This window comes from Scyliorhinus canicula, chromosome 3 (genome assembly GCF_902713615.1).
Source record: "Scyliorhinus canicula chromosome 3, sScyCan1.1, whole genome shotgun sequence".
NCBI lineage: Eukaryota > Metazoa > Chordata > Chondrichthyes > Carcharhiniformes > Scyliorhinidae > Scyliorhinus > Scyliorhinus canicula.
Genome location: NC_052148.1, coordinates 175,505,237 through 175,532,770, shown reverse-complemented (window position 1 = coordinate 175,532,770; position 27,534 = coordinate 175,505,237).

Below are 27,534 nucleotides of genomic sequence, written 5' to 3'. Positions count from 1 at the left end.
ACTGGATTTGTAATTTTTAAAAGAGTGATTGCTTTTGTTTATGTTTGGAATACAAGCCCACAAACGAAAGTCAATAAAGAGTAACATCGCATTGCCTTAAAATAGTTATGACAAGTGCACGCAAGCTGTTTTGCAAAGATTACATATTGAATGCAGTGGGCAACAGAACAAACCTCATCGCCCTCCAATGTCATTCACTCAAGTTATTTCCTCCCTGATGACAAACATTAATCACTTCCACCTGCTGCTGTCGTCCTGGCAACTGGCTGCCGGCTCCTGAAGTAACGACACCAGAATTACAAGGCGACACAAGCAACTCAACACACAATTTAAACACTAAAATTCAACCCATTCTTACATGTCTTAACTTGACACAATGCAAAAGGTGTATGCTAGGTAGTTTTTTCTCGATGGAGGGAAACTCATACACATTGGCAACCCGATTGCTACATCTATTTTCGTTTCAGCAGTAACCGTCTGGTGGGAAACTTGGTCACCTTATCACGACTTCACCTTTTATAATGCAATTTCTTTTTAAAAAAAATCTTTTTATTGCCATTTTCAATATTTTGTACATTGACGTTCATGTTTACGTATTGTACAGTCTCGCATCTTACTTTACTTTATTTACAGATTGCTGCCGTCTATTTCGACCAGTGATGAGAAATGAAAACTGTCAGGAAAAGTCAAATCAGAAATATATTTTGGAGAATGTGAAATATATTTTGGAACATGGTGGTGAATAAAATACAAAAATTATGCAAAGTTATTTGGGTCTAAAAATGAAAAAGGTCTCAAGCGCCTTTGTACATTGTGTACCCAGAGCTGGAATGGTCAATACCATTAGTACAGTGTCCAGAAATAAAAGATTGAAATGACTGCAGGATCTGCTAGAACAATGTTAAAATGCCTGTCAAAGACAAAAGTGGCACCAATAGTCAATCCTGAAGATAAATTTGAAGGGTGATCACCCGCCATAAAACTTTGACCTCTGTAGAGGTGAAGTTTGCATCACTATTTTCAATAGGAACCACAGAAAGGGTAAATGGGCTCTAAATTAATACATAAAGCTCAGCAGATTATTCAAATTGTTATAAATTCTTACAGTAATTAGTGGTACAATGTAAGTTGAGTACTCAAATACATTTTGTGAAATATGTAGATTCTATTATCGCAAAGTTCTGACATTAGCAGCGATTTTTACTTTCCACATAACATCAATGGAGCAGCAACCTGTCCGAGACTAGCATACGGATTCCTAAACGATTTAGGTTTGGTTCTCATTAGCATAATTCCACGTGCTTCAGCATGTTTCCTGGGGGCCTGTGGGCAGCTTGATACACTGGGGGGAGGTGGGGGAGAAATAAAAATATGGATGCTGCATGGATAAGCCAAGGTGGAAGTTTCCACTGAAAGGGGAGCATTTCTATCCTCTTCCAGGTGCGACAAACACACTAAAAAAAATGTTCCTTCTAATTTTTGGAGTAGCCTCCTGCTGACCACCTGGTACAGGTAGGGAGTACATGCACTGCATGCAATCGACCCTTGGTAACTGTATATTCGGACACTGATTTGCGTATGGAAGCACCCTCCTGTCTGGTTTGGGTGGTTGATCTGTGTGATTATACACAGGCCTACGTGAAAATTGCATCATGCAGTTCTTGGCTGTCCAGGAAAGGGTGGAGGGCTTCGTTTGATTTTCCATTGTAAGCCATTTCTTTGCAGGCAGGAAATGGATTGGTGGCAGTTTGATGTCACCCACCCCCACTGTCGCAAGTCTGGTTACTCATTAAGGTTACTGTTATGACCCCCTTGGAGGTCATGGGGTGTACACCATCCAGTTGCCCTGTGACCTCCTCGGAATATGAACCTCGCCAGTAAATGGGGTGGGGCTTCCCTTTGAACAAGGTGAGCCTCTCAGAATATAAACCCCATCCTGAGTGCACTCCCTTTGGGAGTGGAGAGATTGTTGTGTTTTGTCATGTGAGAGTAACTTAAAGAAATGGGTGTTTAAGAAATGTACCTTTAAGAAATGGGTGTTTATTAGTGATGTCAGAGTGTGGGTGGAGCTGGGCTGTCTGTCAGCTTTTTACTTTTGTTTTAGGCTGTTTGCTGCAGGGTGTGTTTTAGTTTAGTTTTCAGTGTTGGAGCTGAAGCCAGACAAAGTAGGTGTACTCTTGATCTCTCTGCCATGAAAAGACTGTCACTTGATCATTTTATGAATTCAGAATTATAAATGTTTTCAGTAGTGAATGTAAATCTGATGTGTTCTGTTAAAAGGTGTTTCTTTTGTCTTCTGGATGTTGTTTGGGAAGTTATTAAGGATTACTTAGTGTTGTATTCTTTGGGGGTTGTATTTGAATTGATGGTTGCTAAGATGTTCACTGTTTGTTTTAAAAAGGTTAACTTGAGTTCATAGAATAAACATTGTTTTGCTTTAAAAAATACTTTTCCATTTCTGCTGTACCACACCTGTAGAGTGGGCCGTGTGCTCCCATACCACAATCCAGTAAAAGTTGTGGGTCAAGTGAACTCCATGATATACTTTGGAGTTCTCTAAACCCTGGCCCTTAACAATATTGTGAATAAACCTGTGTCCTTTTTGCATCCAATTGTCCCCATCCCCTCCCTCTCCAAAATGTCCACCTCAGTCGCTGTGGAACTGCTCATCCTTGTTGTTCCCATCCCAAAGATCCACGTTTCACTTAGTGTCCTCACCAACAGCCCAAACTAACCCTTTACTTGTCATCGCAGGACCCGCACCCTCCCACCCAATCGCATACATTTACCTCCTTTAACAGTTACTATCCCATCATATCACCAATTCTGTCACTTTGCACCCAGGATTCCACAGTCGATTCCACACACACCTTCCTCTGAACCCTACCCAACACTCAGTCCCCTTCACCACCTGCACCTCCCCAGTCATGGTCCCCTCCTCCACCTTCAGTCCCTACTCACAGTTCCTTTCTCCACCTTAATCTCTCCATTCATGCTCCCCTGCTCCGCCTGCTACCCTGCAGTGGTCTCTCATACAACTGTCTCAGCACCCTGGTCCTGTGTCCTATATTCTCTTTGGGTAGGCCTTTGAAGTAGCCGAGAGACAGCGAGACCGTATCAGTTGCTTCCAGCTGTGCTTCTGTTACTGAGACCAGGTTGCGAGTGGTTACTGATCAGTGAGAGGTCAGATTGAATGGTTCCCATCAGACCCCAAAATCCCAAGAGATTGTAGCCTTTAACTTGACTCCACGTGTCTGATTGTGAAATGCAGAGCTCTATCAATTAGCCAGGGGTTTAAGAGAGCAGCTTGTCCAAGGAAGGGGCATTGACCTATTCTAAATCATTGTGGTGAGGGTAGGGGAGAGGAGGGAGGAATGATTGCAGACTGCAGTGAAGTTGCCACATGCTCGTGGCAAGAGGAAAATGCATCCCTGATGTTGATGCACAATAACCAGTGGGCTCCACTGAGACCCCCGTCATTGTTGCATTCATTAGGAACGGGCCTCAGTACCAAGCCGTTAATATGCTGTTTTGTTGACTATCCTTCTTTAACAGAGTAGAACTGATGAGATCGGAATCCACTGGCTCCTCAGCCAAATGTATCTATCTCACAGCTTCCACTTGGCTATGGCAGTGCCCTCTCCCATTCCTCAATCATGGTTGGCCCCTGTGCTCTGTGAAATTCTCAAGGCAAATTCTCATTTTTATTATCTTGAACTCCTTGGACAAAGTCCCTGAGTCGGAAACAGAATCATGTGTGATCAGCCATGCCTCATTCTAGGCAGTTTATCCTCTTTCTGGTTGCCATTCTCCCCTCCCTCCTCATCTGAATCCTTTAACTTGGACTGATCTACAGATGATCCAGAAATGTGCGAAGATTGTACGTGAGACACCCAGATCAAAGGACAAAATTGAGTTAGCTGAGTCTTTCTGGGCTGAGATCACTTCAATATTATTACAGTTCAAGCACCCACTCACCTATAGCTGACTCAGGCCCAGTGACTTTGCTATTGGCAGCCAAGCTGGAACAACTCTCTGGGAGCTTTTTTTGTTTGTTTTTCATTGTAGTGCATCAGCTGCCTCATATCCGCGATCCTGCTGCCGATGGCCTGACTCTCTGGGGCATGTGTGGTATTTTACCTGGAACAAGATTAATAGCACTAACTGGAAACAAGCATCTTTTTATTTTCTTGAGTCTTGGGATGTGTGCATCACACAAAAGGCTATATTGATTGCCTATCCCTAGTTGCCTTTAGAAGGTAATGGTGCACATCCTTTAAAGAATCTAAAGGGTATCTCGCCACTGCTAATGGACGTCTTCGGGCCAGGATATCTGAAGAGTAGTAATTACAGTCTTACAGTGGAATGAATTGATAGGGTAGTTGGGGGGGAGGGGGGGGGGGGGGGGGATGGGGTGGTTGTTGGCGGTCAGAGGTGTAGTCGGCAGAGTGGGTTGCATGGTCAGTACTATTGTTACCCATGAATTAAAGTTGGCTTTACTTCTAACTTTTCCTGTGTAACAGTTCCGGTAAGAAAGTCGGAACCATCCAAAGTCTTTGATTTTAAATCAGTGTATCAGATGATCCCAAGTTCAGGGTAATAGCCCAATGGATGTTTGAACTTCTTGAACAATTCCTGTGCAGTCCTTCCGGGACTTCCTGGGAGTTCCCCAGAGTATCTTCTGGGGTACCTTTGGAGTACAATCCCCCACCCCTGGAGATCAGAATTCTCACAGGGAGGTCAAGTGCCAGAAGGATCCTGTAACATATGAGGTAAGAGGTGCAAGAGGATGAATGCATGAACAACTCACAAAGGAAATTCCAAATATAGATTAGGAGACCGACAGTGAGCAATGCACAATAACTTGCCATTCCATTTAAGAAGTGATTGTGATCAGTGATGTCAAAGTCAAGAGGTCATCAGTGTGACAATATGTATATTGTACAGTAAATGAAGGGTTAACAATTTGATGTGAATGCTTCCAACCACTAGATGGGATCAAGACCACACATGTGAATCATGTGATACCTTGATTCTGGGAGTAGGTGATTATAATAATAATCTTTTATTGTCACAAGTAGCCTTACATTACCACTGCAATTAAGTAACTGTGAAAAGCCCATTGTCGCCACATTCCAGCGCCTGTTCAAGTACACAGAGGGAGAATTCAGAATGTCCAAATTACCTAACAGCACATCTTTTGGGACTTGTGGGGGGGAAACCAGAGCACCCGGAGAAAATCCACACACACAAGGGGAGAACGTGCAGACGCCACACAGACAGTGACCGAGACCGGGAATCGAAACTGGGATCCTGGAGCTGTGAAGCAACAGTGCTACCCACTGTGCTACCATGCTGCCTGATTGGGCAGGATAGAGAGTATTTGTGTTTTCCAAAGCTCTACAGGTAGAATATAGTCTTAGTATATTTTGTAATATTTGTATCTTAGTAAGTTGATTCAAATTTGGTTTAGTTGCAGTGGTAATAAATAAGCTTTGTTTGAAACATAGCTTGATGCTCTTTGTAAGACACTACACATAGGGCTGCACGGTAGTACAAGTGGTTAGCACTGTGGCTTCACAGCGCCAGGGTCCCAGGTTCGATTCCCCGCTGGATCACTGTCTGTGCGGAATCTGCACGTTCTCTTCTGTCTGAGTGGGTTTCCTCTGGCTCCTCTGCTTTCCTCCCACAGCCCAAAGACTTGCAGGTTAGGTGGATTGACCATGATAAATTGCCCATAGTATCCAAAAAAAGTTAGGTGGGGTTATTGGGTTACGGGGATAGGGTGGAAGTGAGGGCTTAAGTGGGTCGGTGCAGACTCGATGGGCCGAATGGCCTCCTTCTGTACTGTATGTTCTATGTTCTCTGTTCAAAGCCATCATCATCTACAAAGCAAAGAACATCACAATCGGGTCACTAAATTTTGGTCTGTTGTCCTGGATGGTTGGAGGCACTCAGTTCAATACCATTGCTATCTCAACCCACGTGACTCTTCAGCAGATTTCTCCCATACAACTTTAAAATCACGAGATCCTCATTTGTACCATAAGTGCCTTGGTATGAATTTCCGCATTAGAAAAATCTGCACTTCTCCATGTCAGGATTTGGGCTGAGGATACTGTTCCATGAGTTGATGGAGGTACCCACAAGTGTTACAAGCTCCTGAGAAGGTTGCACTGTGGTTAGCACTGCTGCCTCACAGCGCCAGGGACCCGGGTTAAATTCTGGTCTTGGGTGATTGTGTGGAGTTTGCATGTTCTCCCTGTGGATTTCTCTGCGTGGGTTTCCTCCTGGTGCTCCAGTTTCCTCCAACAGTCCAAAGATGTTCAGGTTAGGTATGGTTAGAGGGATAGGGTGGCGGAGTGAGCCGAGGAAGGGCACTCTTTAAGAGGGTCGGTGCAGACTTGATGGGCCAAATGGCTTCCTTCTACACTGTAGCAATTCTATGGTTCTAACTCTGGTGCCCATCCTGAAGAGTTTTGAAGAAGCACAGTTGTGTTACTAAGCTGAGAAAAGCCAGAAGGGAACATACTTATCTGATGGCCAATTCAAGTTGCTGTAGGTTTTTAAATCTTACAGTAACAAGTTACCTTCTCCTTCCATCCTCTCCCCTGAGGCATTTCTCAGGGTCGGGGGGTCCACTTTTACTGGAAATGTCTGTGAGCTGCTGCTGTGAAGTCCGGCCAGTTTGGTGGTGAACATTATCAGTGGACAGAAATAAGGCTCTGCTGACTTTTGTGCTTCTCAAATGGTTCAGAGGTGACTTGGAGCCCATTACTTTTAAATTTCACCTTGCCTTATTTCTTCTTAACTATATTTAATATTTTACTTCACAGTTTTCCATATGCATGTTATTGTTAAATATTAAAATTATCTCATATTCCACATTTGTGTTTTGATTGATAAAATGAAAGTTTCAAGGACAATCGTTCCTCAGCCATCTGAGGACAGGAACATTAAAGTTCTTTCTGGCTATTCTCTGATATATTTTATGGTCGATACTGTAATTTTCCAATGAGCTGGATATTCTGCAATCTGCGATAAATTATTTCATAAGGAACAACCTTATCTTACATTCACAGAGATGACACAAGATTATTTGGAGTGACAGCCACCATCATAGGTTACAAACATCCAAATTAACACTGAGATGGTGAATGACAAGCAGGCGCGGAAAGAATTGAATGCAATGTCACTTAACAATGCCGTATCTCAGGACTTGGAGCAGTCGAGGTAGAAGGGTTTAATGGAAGACGGGATCGAGCATTAAGACTCTCAGCAGGGAAATGTAAGCACCAGATGTCTGAAGAATCTGAAAAGCAAAATAAGAAGGAAAGGGCAACTAATGTGGCCTGTACTTGACCTAGGATTGCTGAAAGGCTTTGTAACACTGCTGGAAGCAACTTACCATTGTCAAATTACAATTGCCTGGGCAGGTTGATGGGATGATCAAGAATTCTGCTCCCCACATTGGCTTGGGAGGATGTTATCTATACTGACTTAACTCAGATATAGCCTTGTAATCAATGTAAATGAACAGTACTGTGCAAGCTAGTTTCAGACAAATAATCCAATATAATATGTAGTCAGCCTACACACAGAAAGTGGTTCTGCATAGTAATAACTTACCTTTATATATCACACCTTGCAAACAGCTTAATTCACTTTCCAAATGACCAGAGCTGTGAGGAAGAAATGAAGTTTTAAGGAGCGGTGAAGACATGATTGATGGGGAGGTTTTGAGTACGCTTCTGAAAGTGAAGCATGAAATGTCAAAGTACTGAAAAAAGTGGAAGTGAGTGAGTGTGGTGGTGGTGGTGGAGGGGATTGGGAGCTTTTAGAGGTGGAGAACGAAGCTGGTTAATTAGGAAGAAATGGATACCTGGCTGGAGAAATTTACCGATAGTGTTGAAAATGAAAACACAGGCCTCGAAAATTGATTGTGTCGTGTCGGTTCTTCAGACAATAAGAAGTGTTGTGGGATCCAAGTTGTGTGTGCATTCATTCAGCAATGGAAGTGCATCATACTGTTGGCATTTTGGAGTGTTGGAGCCATTTAACCCTTTAAACGTTTTAATCTCAAATCTGAATTTATTCAAGCTGATATCTTTATTGCTGACGGTGGTTATATATTCAGCATAAGCACAGTGGCACAGTGGTTAGCACTGCTGCCTCACAGCGCCTGGGACCCGGGTTCAATTCTGGCCTCGGGCAACTGTCTGTGTGGAGTTGGCTCATTCTTCCTGTGTCTGCGTGGGTTTCCTCCGGGTGCTCTGGTTTCCTCCCACAGTCCAAAGATGTGCAAGTCAGGTGGATTGGTCATGATAAATTGCCCCTTAGTGTCAAAAAGGTTAGGTAGTGTTACAGGGATGGGGTGGGTGCGTAGGTCTGGGTAGAGTGTGTGGTGAATGTAATTCACACTGTATTGTATTGTATGGTATTGTGTCCTTGTGAGCTCTGTCTGTGAGCCGTTGCGTGGCTCTGCCCATAGGGGGAGATGAGGAGCTTGTACAGGGCTCCACCCTCGGCTCCGCCCATGGCTCCACCCCTGGCCCCTCCCACTACCGGAAGTATAAAGTGCTGCAGCCGTGTGAGCTTAACTTCAGTAGTAGGGAAGATGCTGGAATCTATCATCAAGGAAGAAATAGCGAGGCATCTGGATAGAAATTGTCCCATTGGGCAGACACAGCATGGGTTCATAAAGGGCAGGTCGTGCCTAACTAATTTAGTGGAATTTTTTGAGGACATTACCAGTGCAGTAGATAACGGGGAGCCAATGGATGTGGTATATCTGGATTTCCAGAAAGCCTTTGACAAGGTGCCACACAAAAGATTGCTGCATAAGATAAAGATTCATGGCATTAAGGGTAAAGTAGTAGCATGGATAGAGGATTGGTTAATTAATAGAAAGCAAAGAGTGGGGATTCATGGGTGTTTCTCTGGTTGGCAATCAGTAGCTAGTGGTGTCCCTCAGGGATCCGTGTTGGGCCCACAATTGTTCACAATTTACATAGATGATTTGGAGTTGGGGACCAAGGGCAATGTGTCCACGTTTGCAGATGACACTAAGATGAGTGGTAAAGCGAAAAGTGCAGAGGATACTGGAAGTCTGCAGAGGGATTTGGATAGGTTAAGTGAATGGGCTAGGGTCTGGCAGATGGAATACAATGTTGGCAAATGTGAGGTTATCCATTTTGGTAGGAATAACAGCAAACGGGATTATTATTTAAACGATAAAATATTAAAGCATGCCGCTGTGCAGAGAGACCTGGGTGTGCTAGTGCATGAGTCACAGAAAGTTGGTTTACAGGTGCAACAGGTGATTAAGAAGGAAAATGGAATTTTGTCCTTCATTGCTAGAGGGATGGAGTTTAAGACTAGAACATAGAACATAGAACAGTACAGCACAGAACAGGCCCTTCGGCCCTCAATGTTGTGCCGAGCCATGATCACCCTACTCAAACCACGTATCCACCCTATACCCGTAACCCAACAACCCCCCCTTAACCTTACTTTTTTTTTTATTAGGACATTACGGGCAATTTAGCATGGCCAATCCACCTAACCCGCACATCTTTGGACTGTGGGAGGAAACCGGAGCACCCGGAGGAAACCCACGCACACAGGGGGAGGACGTGCAGACACCACACAGACAGTGACCCAGCCGGGAATCGAACCTGGGACCCTGGAGCTGTGAAGCATTTATGCTAACCACCATGCTACCCTGCTGCCCCATAGGGAGGTTATGTTGCAATTGTATAAGGTGTTAGTGAGGCCACACCTGGAGCATTGTGTTCAGTTTTGGTCTCCTTACTTGAGAAAGGACATACTGGCACTGGAGGGTGTGCAGAGGAGATTCACTAGGTTAATCCCAGAGCTGAAGGTGTTGGATTATGAGGAGAGGTTGAGTAGACTGGGACTGTACTCGTTGGAATTTAGAAGGATGAGGGGGATCTTATAGAAACATTTAAAATTATGAAGGGAATAGATAGGATAGATGCGGGCAGGTTGTTTCCACTGGCGGGTGAAAGCAGAACTAGGGGACATAGCCTCAAAATAAGGGGAAGTAGATTTAGGACTGAGTTTAGGAGGAACTTCTTCACCAAAGTGGTTGTGAATCTATGGAATTCCTTGCCCAGTGAAGCAGTTGAGGCTCCTTCATTAAATGTTTTTAAGGTAAAGATAGATAGTTTTTTGAAGAATAAAGGGATTAAGGGTTATGGTGTTCGGGCCAGAAAGTGGAGCTGAGTCCACAAAAGATCAGCCATTATCTAATTGAATGGCGGAGCAGGCTCAAGGGGCCAGATGGCCTCCTCCTGCTCCTAGTTCTTATGTTCTTATGTTCTTATTGTTCCAGGGCCCTCAAGAGGTGCCTGGGATTATTCTCTTATTATGCCCAGTGGGTCCCCCAGTATGCGGAAAAAGCCCGCCCACTATTTAAGACCACACTCTTACCACTGTCAGCTGAGGCCCGCCAGGCCTTCAACTGCATCCAGGAGGACATCGCTAAAGCCGCCATGCAGGCGGTGGATGAATCCGTCCCCTTTCAGATGGAGAGCGACGCCTCAGAGGTCGCTCTCGCCGCCACCCTGAACCAGGCAGGGAGACCAGTAGCCTTCTTCTCCCGGACCCTCTCCGCTTCGGAACTTTGACACTCCTCAGTCGAAAAAGAAGCTCAAGCCATTGTGGAAGCCGTACGGCACTGGAGGCAGTACCTCGCAGGTAGGAGCTTTACCCTCATCACCGACCAAAGATCGGTTGCCTTCATGTTTGACAACTTGCAAAGGGGCAAAATAAAAAACGATAAAATCTTGCGGTGGAGGATCGAACTCTCCACCTATAATTATGACATCATATATCGACCGGGGAAGTTCAACGGGCCCCCAGATGCCCTGTCCTGCGGCACATGCGCCAGCGTGCAAGACGACCGCCTGAAGGCTATCCACAACGACCTCTGCCACGTGGGGGTCACCTGGCTCGCCCACTACGTCAAAGCCCGAAATCTGCCTTTCTCCACCGAGGAGGTAAAAGCCATCACCAGGGACTGCCCGATCTGTGCGGAGTGCAAACCACACTTCTATAGACCAGACAAGGCCCACCTGGTAAAGGCATCCCGGCCCTTTGCACACCTGAGCATCGATTTCAAAGGGCCACTCCTCTCGACCAATCGAAATGTGTACTTCCTCAACGTCATAGACAAATTCTCCTGCTTCCCCTTTGCCATCCTGTGCCCCGATATGACCTCCCATACAGTCATCAGAGCCCTGCACAGTGTCTTCACCCTGCTCGGCTTCCCCAGCCAAGTACACAGCGACAGGGGTTCATCCTTCATGAGCAATGAGCTGCATCAGTACCTGCTCAACAAGGGCATCGCCTCGAGCAGGACTACCAGCTACAACCCCAGGGGGAACGGGCAGATGGAGAGGGAGAACGCGACGGTCTGGAAGACCGTCCTACTGACCCTACGGTCCAGGAATTTCCCGACCTCGCACTGGCAGGATGTCCTCCCCGACGCGCTCCATGCAATTAGATCCCTCCTGTGCACCGCCACCAACCAGATCCATCACGAACGATTATTTGTTTTACCTAGGGGCACTACCACGGGGGCTTCGCTCCCATCTTGGTTGAGGACACCGGGCCCGGTTCTCCTCCGGAAGCACGTCCGGACACACAAAACGGACCCCCTAGTAGAGAGGGTACTACTGCTACATTCGAACCTACACTATGCCTTTATTGAATACCCCGATGGCCGTCAGGACACCGTTTCCCTCCGGGACCTGGCGCCTGCAGGATCCACGACTACCACCACCACAGCCGAGGTACCCCTCACACTACAACCCACCCAACCCTCCACGCCCTGCGCCCACGCGCCTATAGGTTTCCTACCCACGCCCTGCGCCCCCATGCCTGTAGGTTTCCTGCGCCCCCCCTTTGCCCATCGCACCGGTCAGGAACGGAGCTCGGACCGAAACACCCCCGGAGTCCACCCCCATACCCACACCGACCGTTACCACCCAGCCACCCGAAGAGGCTGCAACCCCGGTGCTTCGCCGATCCCAAAGGATGACTCGGCCACCGGACCGGCTCAACCTGTAGACCCGTCACGCCCGCCGGACTTGATTTTTTTTACAGGGGGTGAATGTGGTGAATGTAATTCACACTGTATTGTATTGAATGGTATCATGTCCTTGTGGGCTCTGTCTGTGAGCCGTTGCGCAGCTCTGCCCATAAGGAGAGATGAGGAGTTTGTACAGGGCTCCACCCTCGGCTCCGCCCATGGCCCCTCCCACTACCGGAAGTATAAAGTGCTGCAGCCGTGTGAGCCTGCCCTCAGTTCTTATGGTCGCAGGCAGGCTCAGTTGCAAGACTATTAAAACCAAAGTTTACTTCCAATCATGTTCCGAGTGAATTGATGGTCACATCAGAGTGTTCTTTCCAAGGGTCAGTGCAAACTCGATGAGCCGAATGGCCTCCTTCTGCATTGTAGGGATTCTATAACATTTATTGATGTCTGAGCAATAGTATCAAAGTGCAGCAGTACTACTATTGCACCCTGGTAATCTCCATATAAATAACTCTGATTGTGTTGCATCAGTTAATGTGACATGTAATATCACAATGTCTGCTCAAAGAACTCTCACTGTGCTTTCTTTCTACAGCAAAGCCTATGGAGACCAATTGTTACCTCGCTATTATGCGAACAACTGAATTACAAAAGGTGGGCTGGTTTAGCTCAGTGGGCTGGACAGCTGGTTTGTAATGCTGAAGCATACCAGCTGAGAATTCTGAATTTTCTCTGTGTGTACCCGAACAGGCGCTGGAATGTGGCGACTAGGGGCTTTTCACAGTAACTTCAATGCAGTGCTAATGTAAGCCTAGTTGTGGCAATAAAAAGATTATTAATAAGTCATGTATCCATTTGTCGGACAGATCTCTGGTTTGCCAAATTCAGACTCCCATCAGCTCATAAACATTCAAATGTCAAGCTTGACGAAGGAGAACATGGTGTCCTTGGCACCCAGATAAACATTCAAGGCACTATTGGTTTCAATGTAATTCTGCAAAGGTATTTATCTTTTCATCTCATTCAGCAGGTCACAGAAAATTAATCTTTGTCACATAAAGCAAATATCTCATCTCCTTGCTCACAAATTGCATGAATTCTGATTATTGACTCAAAATATTATGACAAAAATCAAAGTACTATATTAACAAAATGTAGCTATAATATATAGGAACAGAGGAACAGGAGTAGGCCATTAGCCCCTTGTATCTTTATTCCATGGCCGGTGGGTTTGCAAATGGGGAGGGGACCCATAAAATCTCCCATTGGCCTTCCCACCACCACCACCCTCCTGCCTGCCCCCAACCTGTCTGCAGTTTTACAGGGATGGTCAGGGCTTAGGGCAGCCCACCTGCCCTTTCCTCACTTGAAGTTCTTAGGTGAATTATTAACCACTTAAGGATCACTTCCCACCTGGCCTCAGTTTTGTAAGTAGGAAGGAATGCCTTCCTCAAGATTCCCCTCTCTACATCTGGCATTCCCTACCCCAGGTCAGCTTCCCATCGGCACTCCACCCCACCTGGCCTCTCCATCAAGACGCCCCATCCCGTCCCCCCCCTCTCACAATGAATATCACTTACCTGGTCCTAGACTCTGGGACTTGGAATCTGACAGCTGCTTCCTCATCAAAGCATCAAATGTATGTCGGGCTGCCACAGTTGACAGGGATATTGGCAGGGTGGGAAATAGTGACATCTAAAAAAATCCTGCCCCATTCATCTTCCTTGGTTCCATAATGCTTAATACACTTGCTTAACAAAAGTCAACCAATCCCAATTTTGAAATTTTCAGTGGACCTACCCTCACCTCAAAATCTTTATAAGGAAGATTTCTAGATTTGTACGCAGTTGATGAAATATTTTCTGACTTCACTTCTAAGTCTAATTTTAAGCCCTTGTAACGGATTCTCCCATGCGAGGAAATAGTTTATCTCAAACTAGCCTATCAATTCATTTAATCATCTTAAACAATTCAATTTGATTATCACTGAATCGGCGATATTTGAGTGTGTATAAACATTGGGCAGGATTTTCCAGCCCTTCCTGCCATTGGGATCTTCCTGCCCCACCGATGGCAGCCCCCTGCCACAGGTTCACCAGCGGCAGAGGGTGCGAACAATAGGAAACCCCATTGACAGCAGCAGGACTGGAAGATGCACACAAACCATGCTGTGGGGAGGGGTGGAAAACCCCACCTCAAGTCAGTGCAACCTATCCATATAATTTAATCCTTCTGTGATTATAAAATGATTCAATTAAATGTGCCTGTTCAATCATACCCCACCTTCTAACACTACTTCACCTAAAGACCATACCCAGACCTGTGCAACACTATGGGAAATCACTGAATGTGTTATATGTATTCATTGTGCTTCTTTCCCAGTCTGCTGGAAGTATACTGTAAGGGTCCTTCCTGCGTATTCTCCCATTCTTTTATTTTGCCATTCTTAATTTGAACCATGGATGATTACTGGACTTGTCTCTTTAAGACACAAGCCGGTATCTTTAATTCAAGCAGAGGAATCCAGAAGTTACAGGAGAGATCATTTTGCTATTTTGCACTGGTTTAAACTGGAACTACAGACTTTTCAACACTAGGGAGAGAGATGGTTTGGGACTCGATTCGATTGATTCTCTGGTGGCTAATGAATTAGCCCAAAAGACTGTGCCCTGTCCGGTAACAGGTAGAGATTGGATCCTATCCCACTAGAATGCTTTTGGGAGTCCCATGGTTTCAGTTTTTGTTTCTGGAAGAACAAGAGACAGAACTGATGAACCCTCTGTCCAGGAAGGCAAAGACTGAACTGACCAACAGGGGGAGGCGGTGGTGTAGTGGTATTGTCGTTAGACTAGTAATCCAGAGACCCAGAGTAATGCATTGGGGACCGGGATTTGAATCCCGCTATGGCAGATGGTGAAATTTGAATTCAATAAAATGGGAATCAAAACTCTAATCAAGACCATGAAGGAAATCTGTCGTCCTCACCTGGTCTGGCCTATATGTGACTCCAGATCCACAGCAATGTGGTTGACTCTTAAATGCCCTCAGGGATGGGCGATAAATGCTGGCCCAGCCAACGACACTCACATCCCATGAATGAATAAAAAAATCTCTCCCTCCAGAAAGATAGACATGATGTGGAGATGCCGCCTTTGGACTTGGGTGAGCACAGTAAGAAGTCTTACAACACCAGGTTAAAGTCCAACATGTTTGTTTCAAATCACTGATAGAGGCTTGAATACAAACCAGTACTGAAAACAAAGTTTGGAGTGATATTCCTCAACTGAGAAGTCTGACCTCCAACAACCACAACCATCTCCCTTTGAGCTAGGTATGACTCAAACCAGTGGACAGATTTCCCTCTGATTCTCATTGACTCCAGTTTTGCTGGGACTCCTTGATGGCATAATCGATCAAATGCTGATTTGATGTCAAGGGCAGTCACTGTCATCTCGCCTCTGGAGTTCAGTTTTGTCCATGTTTAAACCAAGACTGTAGTGAGGTCAGGAGCTGAGTGACCCTGGTGGAACCCCACTGAAGGTCAGTGGGCAGATTATTGCAAAGTAAATGCCACTTGATAGCACTATTTATGACCCCTTCCATCACTCAACTGATGACTGAGAGTAGACTGATAGGGCAGTAATTGGCCAGGTTGGACATACCTGGGCACTTTTCCAAATTGCTGGATAGATGCCAGTGTCGTGGCTGTACTGGAACAGCTTGGCAAGGGGCACGACTGGTTCTGGAGCACAGGTCTTCAGTACTATTGCTGAAATATTGTCAGGGCCCATTGCCTTTGCGGTACCCAGTGCCTTCAACCGTTTCTTGATATCACATGAACGAATCTAATTGGCTGAAGACTGGCATGTGTGATGCTGGGAAAGTCTGGAGGAGACCAAGATAAATTATCCATTCGGCACTTTGGCTGAAGATTATTGCGAAAGCTTCAGCCTTGTCTTTTGCACAGAAATGCTGGGCTACTCTATCATCGATGTTGGGGTTATTTGTGGAACCTCCTGCTCCACTGGGTTGTTTAATTGTCCACCACCATTCACGGCTGGATGTGGCAGGACTGCAGAGCTTGGATCTGATCCATTGGCTGCGGGGTCACTTTGTTCTGTCAATCACTTGCTGCTTATGATATTTGGCACACAAGTAGTTCTGTGTTTTAACTTCACCAGTATGCCTGGTGCTGATCCTGGCATGTCCTCCTGCACACTTCATTGAACCAGGATTGATCCCCTGGCTTGATGGTAATGGTAGAATGGGGGATATGCCGGGCCATGAGGTTATAGATTGTAGCTGAGTACAATTCTGCTGCTGCTGATGGCCCACAGCGCCTCATAGACGCCCAGTCTTGAGTTGCTAGATCTGTTCTGAATCTAGTCGATTTAACACGCTGGTAGTGCCACACAGCATGATGGAGTGCATCCTCAATGTGAAGATGGGACTTTGTCTCCACAAGAGCTGTGCAGTGGCCACTCCTACCGATACTGGCATGGACAGATGCATCTGCAACAGGCAGCTTGGTGAGGATGAAGGCTAGTGTGTCTTTCCCTCGTGTTGGTTCCCTCCTGTCACACACCCAGTCTTGCAGTTATGTCCATTAGGACTTGACCAGCTCGGTTTGTGGTGGTACTACCCAGCCACTCTTTGTGATGGACATTGAAATCCTCCACCCAGAGTACATTCTATGCCCTTGCTTCCTTCAAGTGGTGTTCAACATAGAGGAGTACTGATTCAACAGCTGAGGGTGGACGGTACGTAGTCATCAGCACAAGGTTTCCTTGCCCATGTTTAACCTGAAGACATGAGACTTCATGGACTCCAGAGTCGATGTTGAGGACTCCCAGGGCAACTCTCTCCCGACTGTATACCACTGTGCCACCACGTCTGCTGAGCCTGTCCTGCCGGTGAGACAGGACATATCCAGGGATGGGATAGTGGTGTCTGGCATATTGTCTGTAAGGTATGATTCTGTGGGTATGACTATGTCAGGCTGTAGCTTCCCCAGCCTGTGAGACATCTCTCCAAATTTTGGCACAAGCCCCCAGATGTTCGTAAGGAGGACTTTGCAGGGTCGACAGGATTGGATTTGCCATTATCGTTTCCAGTGCCGAGGTCAATGCTGGTGGTCTGTCCTTTCAGATTTAGTAGCGGTTTTTGATACAACTGGATAACTTGCTCAGCTTCTTCAGAGGGGATTTAAGAGTCAACCACATTTCTGTGGTTCTGGAGTCATGTGTAGGCCAGATCAGGTAAGGATGGCAGATTTCCTTCTCCCAAGGACATTAGTGAACCAGCTGGGATTTTTTACGACAATCAACAATGGTTTCATGGTCATCATTAGACTTTTAATTCCAGATATTTATTTTACTGCGCTGTTCATTACGTACTGTCTGGTGATCCCAACACATCCAATGCATGAATAAATTTGCTGTTCTCAAATGATTGATGCAGTTTTAATTTAATGTATTAACATATAACTTTCAAACAGTGATGGTTTCAAAAAAACGTAAGGAAATAAAGCATAAAACAAACTGAAAAATTCTAAAGTCTCACTCCTGGAAGTGCATGGTGGATATTTGACTGCGGTGCCCACAGTTTGCTGAGCATGAACTTTAATGATTGGACAACCATGGGTTGCACACCTGAATTTTCAGTGGAAGATCATGACAGACAGACCTGTAAATAATCCACCTGGTATGGTCATACTTCTCCTATTGGTTTAGTAAACCGTACTGCACATACCATACTGAATTGAAAAGGGACCAGAAGGTCACACTTCCAATCAACACTTTGCGTTACGTTAGTTGATTCTTCCCGGGCAGGAATATCAATGCTATAATAAGCCTCAGTTCCCCTGAGCTACAGCTGACAAAATTCCACAGGTGTTGCTGCCCTTGATTAGTATCGAGTAATTCCTGCTGGATCTCTGCGTATATCAGTCAGGAATAGGATCCACATCAGCTAAGATTTCCCCCTCCTCCTCAGTAAAATAACCTGCCTGCATTGACAAGTGAGTTACCTGCATGAAGAAGGCTAAAGGTTGATGGCACTCAGCATAAGGCAGCACTCCCGAAGAGGAAATAAAAGACAAGGATTCAGGAATAAACATATCATTATCAACAGAACTAAAAAAATGTTTATCCGATCTAACTGGAAAAGATGCTAAACCATGCACTTAATGTGATCAACTAAATATACACCCGTGTTCCTGGAAGAGGAGATTTTCAAATAATTCAATTATTCTGTAACGTGACCTGGAACCAGGTTATTTGCTTGTTCTCATGCCAAGCCATGATACACATAGATTTAGAGGAAAGAGGGGAATTGAAGTACTTCAAAGTCTTATTTTACTCTCCCCTGTGTGATGCAGCATTGTCATGTGTTTACTGGAGAAATCATTGAGAATTTCAAACCTAGTTCTGAAGATTTTGTGCAAGGCAGAACTGAGGTCATAAGTGTACACTAGAGGTCACTCTTGCTACTTGCAGTGAAATTTTTAAGAGCTGGAAATGTAAATGATACTAATTAGTGGAATCAGCTGAAATTAGCTAATCAATAGGTTAATCAGGGTAGGCAAAATCAGCTCTGCTGATGTTATTGCACAAGAGCACCATTTTCAAATCCTGGCAAATTTGGGTGACGAGGCATCAAACACATACCACTCATGCCAGTAGTTTAAGGGTAGGGGTGGAGGCATGGCGCATGCTCTGAACAATGGCCCAGGAAAGTTGGCCAACCAGCTGTTCTTGAAGAGTGCTGCTCGCCCTTGAAAGGGGATTCGAGGAAGGATACAGCTGAATGAAGCAGGAGGTGCAGGAGATATTTTCTTATGTGTAAGGTTGGCTATGGAACAGATTCCAACTTCCATGAATGGTGGCTTTGGGAATGCACCTGTTGGCATTTAAACATTGCATTTCGGCTCTACAAATGGCAAGGACACTGGCATATTACATAAAACAGGCTGGCGCACTGGTCACCCATCTCCATGAATGGCACAAAATGTTGGTGGATGGATCAGGTGTAGGAACAATCCATTTAATTGAGTAAAAGCAAAGTACTGCAGCTGCTGGAAATCTGAAATAAAAACAGAAAATGCTCAGAAATCTAGCATCATCTGTGGACAGAGAAACAGAGTTACTGTCTCGAGTCTTTATGACACTTCTTCAGAGCTGAAGAGCAGTAGAAATGGCTTATATGGTTGGAGAGTAGGGTGGAGAAAGTGGAGCAGAATAGGTCAGGGGTAGGTGGGAGCTCAGGAAAGTTAGACAAAGATGTGATGGACATGAGACAAAGGGAGTGCTAAAGATGAAAGAAGGTATGAATAATGGCGTAAAGATAAGGAATGCTCACAATGACGCCTTACATTGGGGAGACTAAAGTTGTTGGGTCTGTAAATTAGAATGCCATGCCATTGGCGCTGTGCCAGCTGCCTGCAGGCCTGACCCCATGATTTTGCAATTGGCTGGGAAGGCAAGCAGTTAAGAAGGCAAATTATATGTTGCCCTTTCTTATTAGAGATTTTCAGTAGAGGAGTAAAGATATCCTACTGCAATTATATAGAGCCTTATTGAGACCGCACCTGGATTATTGTGTGCAGACTTTGTCTCCTGACCTAAGGAACGGTACACGTACCATAGAGGGAGCGCGTCAAATGTTTACTAAATTAATTCCTGGGATGGAGAGATTGCCCAAGAGAAAAAAATTAAATTTACTGGGCCTTTATTCTCTCAAGTTTAGTAGGATAAGAGATGATCTCATTCAAACATACAAAATTCTTACAGGGCTCGATAGCGTACATACAAGAAGATGTTTCCCCAGTTCATTGTGTCTCCATCCAATCAGTATCCTTGGTTTCCTACAATCCTTTTAATTTATCATCTGTTTCAGAGATCTGGCCACAGTTCCTACATTTGATGTGACGCATTGCATTTGTATGAAATTACTTGTATCCAAAGCCATTGTCTGAGGACTACATTGTAAAATGTATTCTTCTTGATCCTATAGGTTCTTCTCAAGATGGGGATGTCCAAGGAGGTACCTGCACTAAACTTCAATGCAGATGTTACCAACCCAGTGCATTCAGACCTTGTTAAGAATTAGTAGGAGTAACATCAATAATAAGTGGGGAAGAAGAGGTAGACATGGAACGAGAGGAAGCTGATCATTCTCACAAGGCTGTGTGAGGCCATGCAATTTGCCAACAACATTTGAGCAGCACAGTAGTACAAGTGGATAGCACTGTGGCTTCACAGCGCCAGGGTCCCAGGTTCGATTCCCCGCTGGGTCGCTGTCTATGCGGAGTCTGCATGTTCTCCCCGTGTCTGTGTGGGTTTCCTCCGGGTGCTCAGGTTTCCTCCCACAGTCCAAAGACGTGCGGGTTAGGTGGATTGGCCATGCTAAATTGCCCGTAGTGGCCAAAAAGGTTCAGAGGGGTTATTGAGTTATGGGACAGGGTGGAAGTGAGGGCTTAAGTGGGTTGGTGCAGACTCGATGGGCCAAATCATAGAATCATAGAATTTACAGTGCAGAAGGAGGCCATTCAGCCCATCGAGTCTGCACCGGCTCTTGGAAAGAGCACCAAACCCAAGGTCAACAACTCCACCCTATCCCCATTACCCAGTAACCCCACCCAACACTAAGGGCAATTTTGGACACTAAGGGCAATTTATCATGGCCAATGCACCTAACCTGCACATCTTTGGACTGTGGGAGGAAACTGGAGCACCTGGAGAAAACCCACGCACACACGGGGAGGATGTGCAGACTCCGCACAGACAGTGACCCAAGACGGAATCGAACCTGGGCCCCTGGAGCCGTGAAGCGATTGTGCTATCCACAATGTTACCGTGCTGCCCCCTTCTGCACTGTATGTTCTATGTTCTATGTTCTATAAAAAGGGAAAAGGATCATAAGACCTAGGAGCAGGAGTAGGCCATCTGGCCCCTTGAGCTTGCTCCACCATTCAATGAGATCATGGCTGATCTTTTGTGGACTCAGCTCCACTTTCCGGCCCGAACACCATAACCCTTAATCCCTTTATTCTTCAAAAAACTATCTATCTTTACCTTAAAAACATTTAATGAAGGAGCCTCAACTGCTTCACTGGGCAAGGAATTCCATAGGTTCACAACCCTTTGGGTGAAGAAGTTCCTCCTAAACTCAGTCCTAAATCTACTTCCCCTTATTTTGAGGCTATGCCCCCTAGTTCTGCTTTCACCCGCCAGTGGAAACAACCTGCCCGCATCTATCCTATCTATTCCCTTCATAATTTTAAAAGTTTCTATAAGATCCCCCTTCATCCTTCTAAATTCCAACGAGTACAGTCCCAGTCTACTCAACCTCTCCTCGTATACCAACCCCTTCAGCTCTGGGATTAACCCAGTGAATCTCCTCTGCACACCCTCCAGTGCCAGTACGTCCTTTCTCAAGTAAGGAGACCAAAACTGAACACAATACTCCAGGTGTGGCCTCACTAACACCTTATACAATTGCAGCAGAACCTCCCTAGTCTTAAACTCCATCCCTCTAGCAATGAAGGACAAAATTCCATTTGCCTTCTTAATCACCTGTTGCACCTGTAAACCAACTTTCTGTGACTCATGCACTAGCACACCCAGGTCTCTCTGCACAGCAGCATGCTTTAATATTTTATCATTTAAATAATAATCCCATTTGCTGTTATTCCTACCAAAATGGATAACCTGACATTTGTCAACATTGTATTCCATCTGCCAGACCATAGCCCATTCACTTAACCTATCCAAATTCCCCTGCAGACTTCCAGTATCCTCTGCACTTTTCGCTTTACCACTCATCGTGGTGTCATCTGCAAACTTGGACACATTGCCCTTGGTCCACAACTCCAAATCATCTCTGTAAATTATGAACAATTGTGGGCCCAACACAGATCCCTGAGGGACACCACGAGCTACTGATTGCCAACCAGAGAAACACCCATTAATCCCCACTCTTTGCTTTCTATTAATTAACCAAACCTCAATCCATGCTACTACTTTACCCTTAACGCCATGCATCTTTATCTTATGCAGCAACCTTTTGTGTGGCACCTTGTCAAAGGCTTTCTGGAAATCCAGATATACCACATCCATTGGCTCCCCGTTATCTACTGCACTGGTAATGTCCTCAAAAAATTCCACTAAATTAGTTAGGCATGACCTGCCCTTAATGAACCCATGCTGCATCTGCCCAATGGGACAATTTCTATCCAGATGCCTCGCTATTTCTTCCTTGATGATAGATTCCAGCATCTTCCCTACTACTGAAGTTAAGCTCACTGGCCTATAATTACCTGCTCTCTGCCTACCTCCTTTTTTAAACAGTGGTGTCACGTTTGCTAATTTCCAATCCACCGGGACCACCCCAGAGTCTAGTGAATTTTGGTAAATTATCACTAGTGCATTTGCAGTTTCCCTAGCCATCTCTTTTGGCACTCTGGGATGCATTCCATCAGGGCCAGGAGACTTGTCTACCTTTAGCCCCATTACCTTCTCTCTGCCTATCTCCTTTTTTAAACAGTGGTGTCACGTTTGCTAATTTCCAATCTACCGGGACCACCCCAGAGTCTAGTGAATTTTGGTAAATTATCACTTGTGCATTTGCAATTTCCCTAGCCATCTCTTTTAGCACTCTGGGATGCATTCCATCAGGGCCAGGAGACTTGTCTACCTTTAGCCCCATTAGCTTGCCCATCACTACCTCCTTAGTGATAACAATCTCCTCAAGGTCCTCACCTGTCATAGCCTCATTTCTATCAGTCACTAGCATGTCATTTTTGTCTTCCACTGTGAAGACCGACCCAAAAATCCTGTTCAGTTACTCAGCCATTTCCTCATCTCCCAATATTAAAACTCCCTTCTCATCCTCTAAAGGACCAATATTTACCTTAGCCACTCTTTTTTGTTTTATATATTTGTAGAAATTTGACTGTCTGTTTTTATATTCTGAGCAAGTTTACTCTCATAATCTATCTTACTCTTCTTTATAGCTTTTTTAGTAGCTTTCTGTTGCCCCCTAAAGATTTCCCAGTCCTCTAGTCTCCCACCAATCTTTGCCACTTTGTATGCTTTTTCCTTCAATTTGATACTCTCCCTTATTTTCTTAGATATCCACGGTCGATTTTCCCTCTTTCTACCGTCCTTCCTTTTTGTTGGTATAAACGTTTGCTGAGCACTGTGAAAAATCGCTTGGAAGGTTCTCCACTGTTCCTCAACTGTTCCACCATAAAGTCTTTGCTCTCAGTCTACCTTAGCTAGTTCTTCTCTCATCCCATTGTAATCTCCTTTGTTTAAGCACAAAACACTGGTATTTGATTTTACCTTCTCACCCTCCATCTGTATTTTAAATTCCACCATATTGTGATCGCTCCTTCCGAGAGGATCCCTAACTATGAGATCATGAATCAATCCTGTCTCATTACACAGGACAAGATCTAGGACCGCTTGTCCCCTCGTAGGTTCCATTACATACTGAATCACTATTCGAATGTGTGAGCATTCTGGCCTCACAGCCTTCATCTGCTAGCTTGACTCAGTTTGTAACACTCTTACTTCAAGTTAGGATGCTGTACATTCAAGACTCCTTAATCTGCTCAAATTCAGGATGTTGTGCATTCAATACTCCTTAATCTGCTAAAATTTAGGAGGCTGTATATTCAGTGCTCCTTCATATTTGACTCTTGTGCATGGAGTCTCCAAACCCAAATCATTGATGCAAATTAGACGTAGAAGTGGTTCGAACAATGGGATACATGGGCCCAAAAAGATACTTACCCCATTCAACTACCAGATATAGCCATGCAAAAGCTTAATTTTTCTATCCGCTTTGTGGTAAAAAGTTTAAATGGACAATGTTTTCTAGGGTTTTACTTCCAACTAAAACACAGCCGTGGTTTACCGAACATGGTATTCAAAAGAATCCACAAGGCAATGGGGAAAGCAGTGTGAGACCAGTCATTTATAATTTCTCTCTTTCTCTATTTAAAAAAAAAATAATTTTTATTGAAAAATTTGTATTTATACAACAACAACGAACCGTAATAAAATACCAACAATAACAATAATGATAGCAATCATAAACATTCGCCCATCCTCAATGAACAGCAAAACATATTAACAACAACTTAAATTAATACAATGTTAAGTTACATAACCATAGAGAAAAAATTCTCTACTTTTATTAAGGATCCTCCACCCACAAGACCCAGAGCCCAGTATAATAGTCGTCGGATTGTTGCTTTCCCCCTTCCTGGCCAGGCCCCTCCATGCTGTACTGTGAGGTCAGGGAGACCCCAGGTATCAAGGCCTAAGCCCCACCCCAGTCTGGGGCCACAGGTCCTTTTTTTAGAAATGGTCTGTTATAAAGCAGAATGGAGGGGTGAGGGAATCCCCCTGAATGGTATCCCCTCCCCTCACACCCCTTGAGAGGAAGATTCAGTGAGGGTTGGACACGTGGGATGGGATTGTCTATCGGCTGACACTGAAATCGGGAAAGGTGATTGGGCAGAGAATCAGTCGTGCGACCAAAATTGTGACCGCCGCCGGGCGGTCTCCAGAATGCCATGGTCCAGTACCTCGACAGTGCTGTCAATGCATTCTACACCGCACGTACAGTAAATGCCGTCCACATATTATTAGCAGGCCTGAACCGGTAATCTCCGGGGCCTTGCGGTGTTCTGCCTCTGCCGAGGGGAGTTACCAGCAGCGAGTTTCACTTGTGGTTTCAAAAATCGGGATCAGGCGCCCAAGCTGATGAGGAATAGAATGGAGATAGGACATGCAGAGGCGCGACCGTGGGCTGCCGATCCCGCCACTGTCAGGGTCGACTGTGTGGGGGGGGGGAAACGGTGGCGTCTGCCAGGCCCGGGGGCAGCGGGGGTTAATGAGCGGTGACCAGCAGATGAACCGTGAGGTCGGGGTGACTGCCATGGGACCAGAGTGCCCAAGCACAGACGGCCATTGCCGCAGATTGCAAGGCGGCCATCTTGCTGCACACCCCACTGACTGCCCACCGTGACCCGTGGTTGTACAGAGTGACACTGGCTGTACGAGTGCCCCCACCCCACCACGCCCGCACCCCAGCCTATACCCTCCACCTCACCAACCCCACATTTCAGCCTCCACCCTCCATCCCACCAGCTCCACCCCCAACCAGCCGCCACTCACCAGCAGGGCATCCCACAGCACACCCTAGGGCAACACCCACAGTAGACCCTGCAGGAGTGCGTCGGATGGGGTCACAGAGCGTACCACTAACATGGGCAGTGCCAGCCAGTGGTAACCCTGGCAGGAGGGACAGGCACAAAGGCCAGAGGCCCCCCATGGTGCCGGGCACTGACGGGGCCAGGGGTGCGGAGGGCAGAGCGCCAGGGGAAACAGCCAGGGGTGGTATGGGGATAGGGCAGGAGGGAAGGAGAGGGACATGCAGGGGCAGGGGCTGTAGTGCAGACTGCAGACACCATGTAGCCCGGTGGACCAGGTTGGGCATGGGGTAAGCACCATTCTAACATGTCTGACTTGCACTTTCTGCAGGCAATGAACTTCAAAATCCAAGCAGGAATGGTGGCCTTCCTCCTCGTCGCCGCAGCCCTGTGGGAGGTGCACTAAGGCTGTACAAGCTGGAGCTGCTTGAGGAGGACCCTGCAGCAGGGGAACCTGCCCCGAGGAACAGGAGGCAGCCGGTGAGGATGGAGAGCAGGCCACCCAACAGGCCGAGGGGGAGGTGGGAAGGAGGCGCTACATAAGGCTTTGTGTGTACCTGTAGGGTTTGTCATTCGAGGACCTGTCGGACTGGGCATGCGTCGAAGACTCCAGATGCACAGGGGGAAAGTGCGAAATATCTGCCAGATCATGATGCACCTTGCGCCATGGGGCTATGCGGTGGATACCCGCTCCCAGTGGTTGCCCTGAACATTTACGCCACAGGCTCCTTCTAGGCACCATGTGGGGACTTGTCCGGAACCTCACAAGTGTGGTTGCATAGGTGCATCCGTGACGTCACAGAGGCCCTATATGCCCGGTTGGCACACTACATCAAATTAAATGTGGACCGAGCCCACCAGGATTCGCTGCCAGGATGCCCCAGGTCCAGGGGGTGATCGACGAGATGCATGTCCACCTACGAGCACCAGCTCATGACAGGCCAGTCTTCAAAAGTGGTGCAGCTAGTGTGTGACCATAAGCTGCACATCATGCATGTCTGCACCCGATATCCGGGCAGTGTGCACGACACCTTCATCCTGGCACACTCGACAGTTCCTGACCTCTCCGAGGCGCACCCCCGATAAGGGGTTGGCTCCTGGGCGACAGGGGTTATCTTTTGCGGCCATAGGTGATGACGTCTATCCAAAGGCCACAGATGACATGGAGACCGGGTACAACGATGCCCATGCCACGACTTGGAGCATGATCGAGCGGTGCTTCGGCATCCTGGAGATGCCATTCAGGTGCCTGGGCCTGTTCTGGGTGGTTCCTCCAGTATAGCACTGGGAGGGTCTCCCACATCGTGGTGGCCTGCTGTGTCCTCCACAAACAACATTGCGCAGCAGAGGGGTGACGTGCAGGAGGAGGAACAATGGCAGGCCTCATCCAATGAGGAGAATTTGGGGGAGGCCAGGAATGGGCCGGGCATGGGGCCCAGACAGACACAGGAGGTCGCACAACCTTGTGCCAGGGCCAATGCACACAGGATGCTCTAATTGCCTCCAGGTTCACCGGCTAGGGGGTCTGTCCAGCAGCAAGGACATCCCATCCCACCCCCACATCTCCCTCCACCCCCGCACCCTCCTCTGGGCAACCACTCCCTCCCATGAACACACTCCCTCCAATGGGGTGGAGACGGATGGGGCGGGGCGTAGAGTGGTGAGCGCTGGCTGACCTGAGCTCCCTGGCCAAAAAGGACCCCCCCCCCCCCCCAAGTCCATTCATCCCCCCTCCCCAGCCACCACCTCTGCAGGCTACCAAGCCCACCCCTCACACCCGTCTGACAGAGCGTTCAGGCAGATTGAAACATTGTGAGCAGGTGTTTATTGTGCAACAGTGACCATATACATATAGGTTTGTGTCCTAGCCCCTATCACTATACTGTGTGCTGCACCCTTGCCAACCTAACTGGTGTCTACCTTTCTGGCATTATGGGCCCTAACGCTACATCGAGGTGTTTCCCCAGGTCGCACATCAGGAGTGGAGTCGGCCTGCTGCGATTTTGCCGTATGACCTGGGTCCCTTTAGCAGTCGTCTTCTGGGGCAACAGGCCTGGATGGGCCTGGCTGCTGCTCGGGTGTCCCAGGTGGCATAGTGGTGCCCCCCTGTTCTGCCCGCTGCCCATCAGGTGCGGCAGGGACAGGAGGGAGGGGAGTCCGTGGCATTGTGGTTTTCAGGCACTTCCCCTGCGGGAGTCACCGGCACGGTTCCCATCACCTCCTCCTTCTTCGGGGTGTCCGATGG